The sequence below is a fragment of the Sciurus carolinensis genome, chromosome 2 (genome assembly GCF_902686445.1).
Source record: "Sciurus carolinensis chromosome 2, mSciCar1.2, whole genome shotgun sequence".
Taxonomy (NCBI): domain Eukaryota; kingdom Metazoa; phylum Chordata; class Mammalia; order Rodentia; family Sciuridae; genus Sciurus; species Sciurus carolinensis.
In genome coordinates, this window is record NC_062214.1 from 173,190,508 (window position 1) to 173,200,993 (window position 10,486).

Consider the following 10,486-nt stretch of genomic DNA (forward strand, 5'->3'; position numbering starts at 1 on the left):
TCTCCCTTCTTAAAAGCAAAACTGCAAAATTGGGGAGGCCAAAGTAGAAGAATGGATTGATCCCAGGAGTTTGGGACCATCTTGGACAAACAGTGAGACCCCATGTTATGGTTTGGATGGGAGGTGTCCCCCAAAGGCTCATGTGTGAGACAATGCAAGAAGATTTAGAGAATTGATCAGATTATAGCTTTGACCTAATCGGTGAATTAATCCCTGTTGGGATTAACTGAGTGGTAACAGGAGGCAGGTGGGGTGTGGCTGGAGGAGGTGGTTCATTGAAGGTGTGGCTATGGGGTATATATATTTTGTATCTGGAGAGTGGAATCTCTCTCTGCTTCCTGAGCACCATGTGGGCTGCTTCCCTCTGCCACACTCTTCAACCATGATGTTCTGCCTGACTTCGAGCCCCAAGGAATGGAGCTGGCCTTTTATAGACTAAGACATCTGAAGCTGTGAGCCCTCAAACTTTCCTTTCTAAAATTGTTTTGGTCAGATCCTTTAGTCACAGCAGCAAAAAGGCTGACTAAAATACTCATCTCATTAAAAAAAAAAAAAGAAAGAAACAAAATAAAAGATACTCTGGGCCTCACTTCTGAGAAGGTGGACTCTCAGCGAGATTAGATAGAGACCCAGATCTACAAGCATGACCAGCCAAGCTTGTCTTTTTCATTAGATGAACAAAACTTCCAGTGTATGCTTGTACCAGATCAACTAGAACAAATACATAGTCAACTTAAATCTGGATTCAAAGACCTACACAATGTGCCCACAACTGATTCATGGCTCAACTGCTTAACCAGAAAGAAACATGCTGAATCCTCAATATTGAATGATTGACATGGAAGTTGATATTTTTGAAAGCTTGCCAGGGAACCTGCACTTGTCTTCTCAGGAAAGTTGTATGTGGAGCCAGAGTGCTCCACCTGGGATGTGTCCCTCATCTTTCCTTCTCTGAGAAGCAGGGGTGTCCACACCCTGCCTTTAGGGTGTGTAGACCTTTTATCCTTTAATAATTAGTCACTTGTGCTTTACTTTCCACAGGTCCAAGAATTCTTTTCAGTGGTGCAAGTCAAGAACCCCAGACCTTCTCTCCTGGGAGCCAAATTGCCATTCCACTTCCTTTCCCCTCTGGTGACATTCCTAATTATCACCACTATAGGTTTGCAGCAAAATTCCTTGAAAGAGATCTAGGTATTTGTTTCCAGTTTCTCATTTCCACTTTTTTTTTTTTTTTTTTAGTCAGGGATTGAACCCAGGGGAGCTCTACCACTGAGACACATCCCAGTCCTTTTTATTTTTTGTTTTGAGACAGGGTCTCGCTAAGTTGCCCAGGCTGGCCTCCAACTTACCATCCTCTGGCTTCAATTTCCAGAGTCCCTGGGATAGTAGGTACACTTCCATTTTTTCTTGAACCTTCTTCCACATTCCTCCACAACTGCCCTTGGTCAGGTTATTGATCACCTCCTGGATGCTTCACATTCCCCGGTGTTTTTGACCTACCGGGAGTGTCTGAACCAGGTGGCCCTGTCCTCCTCTCCGTACAGTTGCCCCAGGCTCTCCGGGCCCACACTTTCTGGGTTTCCTCCTATCTCCCTGGCCATCCCTCCTCAGTTTCTTTTGGTGGCTTTCCTTCTCCTTGTCAGCTTCTGAATGCTAGTGTTCCAGGGCTCAGTCCCTGACAACATCTTTCCTTCTATTTTTGTACTCTTTTAAAAAAAAATTTTTTTTTTAGTTGTAGATGGGCACGACACCTTTGTTTTATTTATTTATTTTCCTGCGGTGCTGAGGGTCAAACCCAGTGCTTCGCACGTGCCAGGCAAGTGCTCTACACTGAGCTACAGCCCCAGCCCTCTTTTTGTGTTTGATTGTACCTTGTCTCATGATTTTAAATATTATGCTTTCCTGTATGGATGATTCTATATGTATATCTCTCAGCTCTCACCTCTTTGCCTCTTTAGTTATTTAATAATCTAATAAAACATTTTGAGTTCAAAAAGTCCAGAACTGAACTCCTAACCTATAGAATGGGAGAGAAGATATGGAAATCATTTATCAGTTAAGGTTCTAATATCCAGAATATATAAAGAAGTTCTCACAATTTAATAATAAAAAAAGACAGATGATCCAGTTTAAAAGTGAGAAAGGATTTGAATAGGCATTTCTTTAAAGAAGATATGCAGATGACCGATAAGCCCGAGAGAAGATGCTCAACATTATTAGTCATTAGGGGAAAGCGAATTAAAACCACAATGCAAGACCACTTCACGCCCACTGGGCAGCCATAATAAAAAAGATGCAATAACGAAGGTTGGCAAGGACCCGGAGAAATTGGAACCTTCGTACATTGCTGATGAGGTGCAGCTGCTTTGGCAAGCATCTTGGCAACTTGGCGGTTCCTCAAAAAGTTAAACATAAAGTTACTATATGATGCAGCAATCCACTCCTAGTTATATACTCAAGAGAACTGAACACGTGTTGACATGAAATCCAGCACATAATGCTGATAGCTGCATCATTTGTAATAGTCAAAAAGTGGAAACAACCCAAATATATATCAACTAATGAATAGATAAATAAAATGTTATATATATACATGTGTGTGTGTGTATATATATATATATATATGTATATGAATATTATTTGGACATGAAAAAAATGAAATACTAGCCGGGCATGGTGGCCCACACCTGTAATCCCAGTGGCTCAGGAGGCTGAGACAGGAAAAACCTGAATTTGAAGCCAGCCTCAGCAACTTAGTGAGGCCCTAAGCAACTCAGTGAGACCCTGTCTCAAAATAAAATACAAAAAAGGGCTGGGGATGTGGCTCAGTGGTTAAGTACCCCTGAGTTCAATCCCCGGTACCAAAAATAAATAAATAAATAAAAGAATGAAATACTGATATATGCTACAACATGGATGGACCTTTAAAACAGTATACTAAATGAAAGAAGCCAGGCACAAAAGGCCATGTATTGTATGGTGCCATTTATATGACGTTTCCAGAATAGGCAAATCCATTCATGTCAGGAAGAGGGGAATGGATAATAGGCTTCCTTCTTGGGGACATAAACCATTCTATATTAGATAGCGCTGATGGCTGTACAACCTTGTGAATATACTAAGAACCAGTGAATCATATATTTTAAAAGGGTAAGTTTTCTGATATCTCAATTATATCTCAGTTTAAAAATCAAACACATGGGCTGGGGGATGTGGCCTACTTGCCCAACATGCTTGAGGCCCTGGGTTCAATTCCCAGCATCACACACACACACACACACACACACACACACACACACATCTGAACTCTGGAGCTTCTCTTGAAATTTCTTTACCTGAAGTCTGCCAGTTTCAGCCTAATTATTCATCTGTCAGGATGATCAGTTATGTAATTCCAGAGACTCAGGAAGCTGAGGGAGTTGGATCACAAGTTCAAAACCAGCCTCGGCAATTTAGTAAGGCCCTAAGCAACTTAGAGAGACCCTGTTTCAAAATAAAACAAAAAGGCAAAAAGGTTCAGGGATGTAGCTCAGTGGTAAAGTGCTCATGAATTCAATTCCCAGTACCAAAAAGACATATATAACATTTCAATATTATATATAGTCACATATATGATACAAAATATCATAAGTGGTTTATCCACTAAAATTTATGCAAAATCCCAGTACTTCCCACCTTCTCCATAGCTATGACTTTGGTGAAAACTTCTATACCTTGTGCCTCTTTTACTGTAAGATATTTTAAAATTAATTAATTTTTAACTGATACATTAAAAACATAAAATTTGTACATATTATGGTGGTACCATGTAATGTTTTGATACATGTACAAATTGCATAGTGTTTAAATCAGGTTGAACATATTTATCTTACTGGAGGAGATTCCCACTGTCTTTCGCTTTCTACCCTTGCCATCCTGAAGGTGACTGACTCTGCCTCAGAGAGAACCTCTCAAAGCACAAATCAGATGCTGTCCCTCATCTGCTCAAAACACTGAAAGGGCTCCCATTTTACTCCAAGAACTCACCCCTAATATGATCTCCAAGGTTCTTAGTCATTCTCTTCTTCCCCAGTTCCTCTTCCTCCTCGTCCTCCTTCTTCTTTTTTGGTACTAGGAATTAAACCCAGAGGTCCTCTACCCCTGAGCTACATTCCCAGCCCTTTTTATTTTTTTATTTTGAGACAGGATTTCATTAAGTTGCTGAGGCTGGCCTTGAACTTGTGAGCCTCCTGCCTCAGGTTCCCTAGTCACTGGGATTACAGGGGTGGGTCACCAATACCTGGCTCTACTTCTTTTCCATTGGCCTTAACACTGTAGCATGCTCTATAATTTATTTATTTATTTTTTCTTACTTTTTATATCCCAGGCATAAGATCCTCATGGACAAGGGTTTTGTCTGCTTTGCTCGCTGTTGCATCTCATGTGCCAAGAACAGTATCTGGCACATAATATTGCTCAAGAAATATTTGCTGAATGAATGAGCAAACTCTAAAGAATAAGAAAGAATTAACCAGGAAAAGTGTTTGGAGAGGGGAGTGGAGGAGAACATTCTGGGTAGAGACAAGATATTTATGAATGCTTTAACAAATTATGGGAGGAAGATAATATTTGCAGATCAAAGGGACGGTATAAAGTCATTTGATAAAAGCTAACGCTCATTCACGGTAAAGACAAACACCGGCTCAACAAACTCTAAACAAGTCATGAATTTACTTCTTAACCTGATAAGTGGCTGTCCACCAGAAACAGAGCAATCACTAAAGGTAACAGAGCTTTGGAAGCATTCCTGCAGGTGTCCTCTGCCATGTGGTAGCGTCACCCTTCTCTAACTTCTTTGAAAGTTAAGCGTAGTCGTAGGACTTGCTTTGAAATGCTTATGGACAAAACATGTCGTTTCGGGAAGGAAACTTCAAGGACCAGTGCTTCCTTCACCTTGACCCTTCCTCCTGCCATAGTGACCACGGAAACACCTGTCAGAGGCAGGCAGCCTTCATCAGCCTGGACCTCTGGCAATAGGGGAACTCGCTGCTCTACCCTGTGACTTGTGTTGGACATGACTTGTGAGGGAGAAATAATTTTTTGTTGTGTTACACCACTGCTTGGGATTGCTTGTTACTGCACTGTACTCTGACCCATCCTGAATGACACGCCCCTGTAGCCAAAATGAACCCCAAAACGACGCCTCTCCTCTTCAACCGTGTATTAGGAGTTGCCATGAATGTGAAAAGAAATTGGAAACAAACAAGAGGCTCAAGGACTGGAAAGGAAGAAGCCTTTGGGGGTGTAGCTCATAAACAAACTGCCATTGTTTATGATGTGATTATCCATCTGGAAAACCCAAGAGCAGCAGTCAGTAGGTTCAGCAAAGTGGCTGGATGCAGATCAATATTAACAAATCAATAGCTTTCCTATAGATGGCAATAACAATTTGAAAAGACAACAATAATTTTGAATTCCATTCATCACCATAACAAGAACTATTAAATCCTTAAGAATAAACAACTTAGAAGTATATAACCTTCATGGCAAAAATAAAACCAGACTGAGAGAACTAAATAAATGGGACAAAGTGTTATGTTCAAGAATTGTAAAGATACCAATTCTCCCTGAGTTAATTTAAAACTTCAATGCAACTTCATTCAATATACCAAAAGAACTCTTCATAAAACTTGAAGGATGCTTCTAAAATTCATACGCCCATTCAACCATTCAACAAAAGCTTATGACCTGGCGTGGTAGCACATACGGGTAATCCCAGAGACGCATGAGACTGAGGCAGGAGGATTGCAAGTTCCAGGCCAGCATTCGAAACGTAGTGAGTGAGACTCTGTCTCAAAACAAAAAATATAAAGTGCTGGGGGTGTAGCTCAGGGATAGAGCATCCGGGGTTCAATCCCCAGTACTGCAAAAACAAACAAACAAACAAACATGGAGACCCTACTATGGATCTGAACAACCTGCCCCATATACTGGAAAAACAGTGGACAGAGAGAATTTCTGCCTTCATGAAACTTGCCTTCTTCGTGGAGAGAAACAAAAATAAACATATAAATATATAATATCTCATAGTGATTTTACAGTATGTAAATGGGCCACAATTACCCCTTGAAAAAGAATAAAAGGTGAGGTCGAGAACTTGCCATATCAGATCTAAAGACATATTAAGCATCAGTTTTTAAAACAGAAGGCATTGGTGCATACACAGATGAAGGAATAGATTAGAGTCCAAAAATGCATCATGCTTCTTTGGGGATTTCACACAGAATAAAGGAAGCATTTCGAGCCAGGGGAGGGATGAATTCTTCATAGGACAGTTCACTTCACTTATGGGAAAAAAAAACAATCCCTACTACATGACGGATTCAAAAATAAATCCATGTTTAAAATTCTAAATTGTTTTTTTTTTTTTTAAAGAGAACAATCTTAAAGTTTTAGAAGAAAGTGTCGAAGAATACTATTTGATCTGCAGATAAACGTGCCTTCTCTTTCCCTGGTGGAAAAGTGAATGTAAATTGATCCATTTGGGAGACTGATTTATAGAACCATTTAAAGTGGAAATACGCTGAATCTCTCAGTGGATCTAAAACAGTTCTAGATACACTATGTACTGTTTTAATCTAGAAAAACAGTTGCCCTGCGGCACGGTTTGGATATGTAGTGTCCCCCAAAGATACATGCGTTGAAGTCTGGGTTCTCAATGCAGCAATGTTCAAGGTGGGCATTTTGGGTCGTTATAGGATCAGAAGGAATCTGATCTCGTCAGTGGATTAATCCATTGTTGGATTAATAATTTGATGAAATTATTGGGAGGTGGTGGAAACTGTAGGAGGTGGGGCCTAGTTGTGGGATGTAGGTCAACTGGGGCGCCCCTGGAGGCGTATGTCTTGTCTCTGGCCCCTTCCTCCTTCTTTTTCTCTCTGCCTCACCACTTCCATGAGGTAAACAGCTTTACTCCACCAAGCCCTTCCGTCATGATGTACTGCCTCAGGACAAGCCCAGAAACAATGGAGCCAGCCCACCATGGACTGAAATCTCTGATACCAAGATTAATTTTTCCTCCTCTAAGGTGATTTTCTCAAGTATTTTGTCCCAGCGACAGAAGGCTGACCAACACCCCCAGATACGTAAGGATATATACGGGTATTCTTTAAACATTGCTTGTAATATCAAATCCCAAATTCATTATCATATATAATATCAATATGGAAGTAATTTAATTAGATGTGGTATATTTACCTATTGAATTATTATTAGAGGTTGAGCATCCCTAATCCAAAAATTCAAAATCCTAAATGCTCCAAGATCTGAAAGCTTTTGAGAGCTGACACGATACCACAAGTAGAAAGTTCTACACATGAAACTTTGTTTCATGTACAGAATTATTTAAAATATTGTATAAAATTACCTTCAGTCTATAAGTATAAGACATAAACAAATGATATTACACTTGGGTCTCAATCTAAACATCTAATTATGTATACTCTAAAATCTGAAATCTGAAACACTTCTGGTCCTAAGCATCTCAGATGAGGGCTATTCAATCTACTCAATGTATTCAGCAGAACTAAATCTATATGTGTGAACATGCACACATATCAAAAGTATATTTTTGAGTGAAATCCTTTCCAAATGCCACCTACAATATGATGCCATTTATATTTATATATTTTAAAACACATACAAAACAACCTTATGTATTGTCTATATTTTATGGTTATTGATCAGGATTCTATAGAGAAACAATTGATAGGAGTTTTTTTTATCTTTTTTTTTAATGGATTTATTTTTATGTGGTGCTGAGGATGGAATCCAATACCTCACACATGCTAGGCAAACACTCTACCACTGAGCTACAGCCCCAACCCTGATAAGAGATTTTATATATCTATATCTATGTATCTACCTATCTATCTGTGTATGTATGTATGTGTTGTATACAAAATCTGTTTATAATGCATAGATAATACATATATAATATACAGATTTTATATACACATGTACATGTGTACGTATATATATGTGAACACATATGTGTTTGTGTTTCATGTATATATACACAAAACATATGCATATATAATATCTAGATAATGATATATAGATATTCTATATATATAATATATAGTTAATATTAATCTGTATAATGTATGAACATTATACATGCATATATATATCTCATTTATATATACATATATATGAGAAAGACTAATTTGTTATTGATTTATTATAAATAATTTGCTCATGCATTATACAGAGGCTAAGAAGTCCCATGATCTGCCATCTGCAAGGTGGAGACCCAGGAAAGCTGGTGGTAGAGTTCTAGTTCAAGTCTGAAGACCTGAGAACCAAAGTCTCGGTCCAAAGTCAGAAGAAGACAGATGTCCTAGTCAGCAGGCAGGGAGAGAGAGCCCCCTCCTTCCCTTGGACCCTTGGCGGGTTGCATGATGCCCACCCACGCTGAAGAGGGCAATCTGCTTTCCTCCACTGATTCACATGCTGATCTCATCCAGAAGCACCCTCACGGATACCCCCAGAAATGATGTTTAATCAATATCTGGAATCAACCATCACATACAGTAAAGCTAGCATCTATTCAGCACCTCCTATGAGCCTGGCGCTCACCCAGGCAGTTGGCCCGGAACATCTCATTTGCATCCTAACACTGCAGTGTTCGTTACTATTATTCATCTTTACCTTTCAGATGACAATACTGAGCCACAGCAAGGTCCAGTAATTGCCCACCAGCCAGGAGGTGGGAGCATTAGGAGCGAAATCTTAGCAGTTTGGCTCCAGAACCCAGACTCTGCAGTACCAGGCTGATCACACTGAACCCTCAACAGGGGTGCTCCCGAGGGAGGGGGGTCCTCTTGAGAAGAGTGGAGAGATCAAACAGCTTCACAGGACCTGCAATGACCTATGTTTTTTAAATGTGATTTTTTTTTTTTTACTTTTTTTTTTTATTTGTATATGGACGTAATACCTTTATTTAATTTATTTATTATTATGTGGTGCTGAAGATGGAACCCAGGGCCTCACACGTGCTAGGCAAGCGCTGTACTACTGAGCCACAACCTGTAATATGGCAATTAGTGCCACACGAGAGCAGTGTTCCATAGCCTCTAAGGAGGGATCAGATGGAAGTTGAAGGGCGCAGCGTCGGGGAGGCTTTCCTGAGGAAGCACCTTCTAGCTGAGTTACAGATGACGTGTATGTTAGTCAACAAAACTGAGGGATTGGGTGCAGGAGGGGGATGGGATTTCCTGGCAGAGGAAACAGCATGAGCAAAGGCCCTGGGGTGGGGGCACTGACATTTTTAGGAACTGAGAGAAGACAAGTGAGACAAATGAAAAATGAAATTAAAGAAAGAAAAAGGGATGGCATGAGAGGAGCTGAAGAGCGGGCAGGGGTCAGACTTCATGGAGTCTTCCGGGCTGAGGCAAGGACGGAGTGCTTTATGCTAAGAGTAACGTGTGCCACTGATTAAGATGAAAACTGAAAACGCTGCGGGGCACCATTGAAATCCCTGAAATTACTAGCAAGGGCTGTGTTACAAAGGTACATGGAAAATCCAAGAGAGAGACCGAACGTTTAGATGTCCCTTTCAACGTGTGCCAATCTGAAGTGCAAGACCAGGATGAGATAGGGAGGCACTTGGAGGGAGAATGTGCCCTTGAGGGTGGTTTCAATTTTTTTGCCACTGTTGCTATTTTTATGAAGGGAGAGAGTTCTGCAAAGATGTAGCCACAAGGATGCTCATGACAGCGCCGTAATTATGACAACAAAAAGAAGAAACTAAATATCCAATAATAGATTAATTAATCGAACTATGGCATATCCAAAAGATGCAATGCAATCAACACTTAAAATTCATTTTGTAAGCCAGGCACAGTGGTGCATGCCTATAATCCCAGCGATTTGTGAGGCTGAGACAGGAGGATCTCAAGTTGGAGACCAGCAACTTAATGAGATTCCATCTCAAAATAAATAATAAAATAGACTGGGGATGCAGCTCAGTGATAAGGCAACACTGGGTTCAATCCCCCGCCAAAAGCAAATTATAAAATAAAAGGTATTTTTAGGTGTCTCATTTAGGTACCAAAAATTAAGTGTATGCAGCAGGATATTTCCTCTGCCTTTTTTTTTTTTTCTCTTCCCTGTTTTCATCCTGATAAATCTTTTGACATAATGCCCCATAGTAAAATTTATGCCAAGGGACATGATCCTTTTTATCAAAAGGGAGGTTTCTTGGTCTTGTAGTTGCTTCATATGGGAGCACAGGAGGGTCCACCTCAGTCATTCCCCCCAGGATAGAGCTGGAAGCTGCGGGGAGAGGAGAGAGCTAAGAGAGAGAGAAAGAGCAGGAAGAAAACTTCTTGCTCCCGTCTGGGCCGATTCTGTGCCAAGCTGAAAAACAAAAGACAAACAACAACAACAACAAAAATTGCTCATTCTCTGGATTTTTGGAGAATTTGTAATAAAGATTATGAGA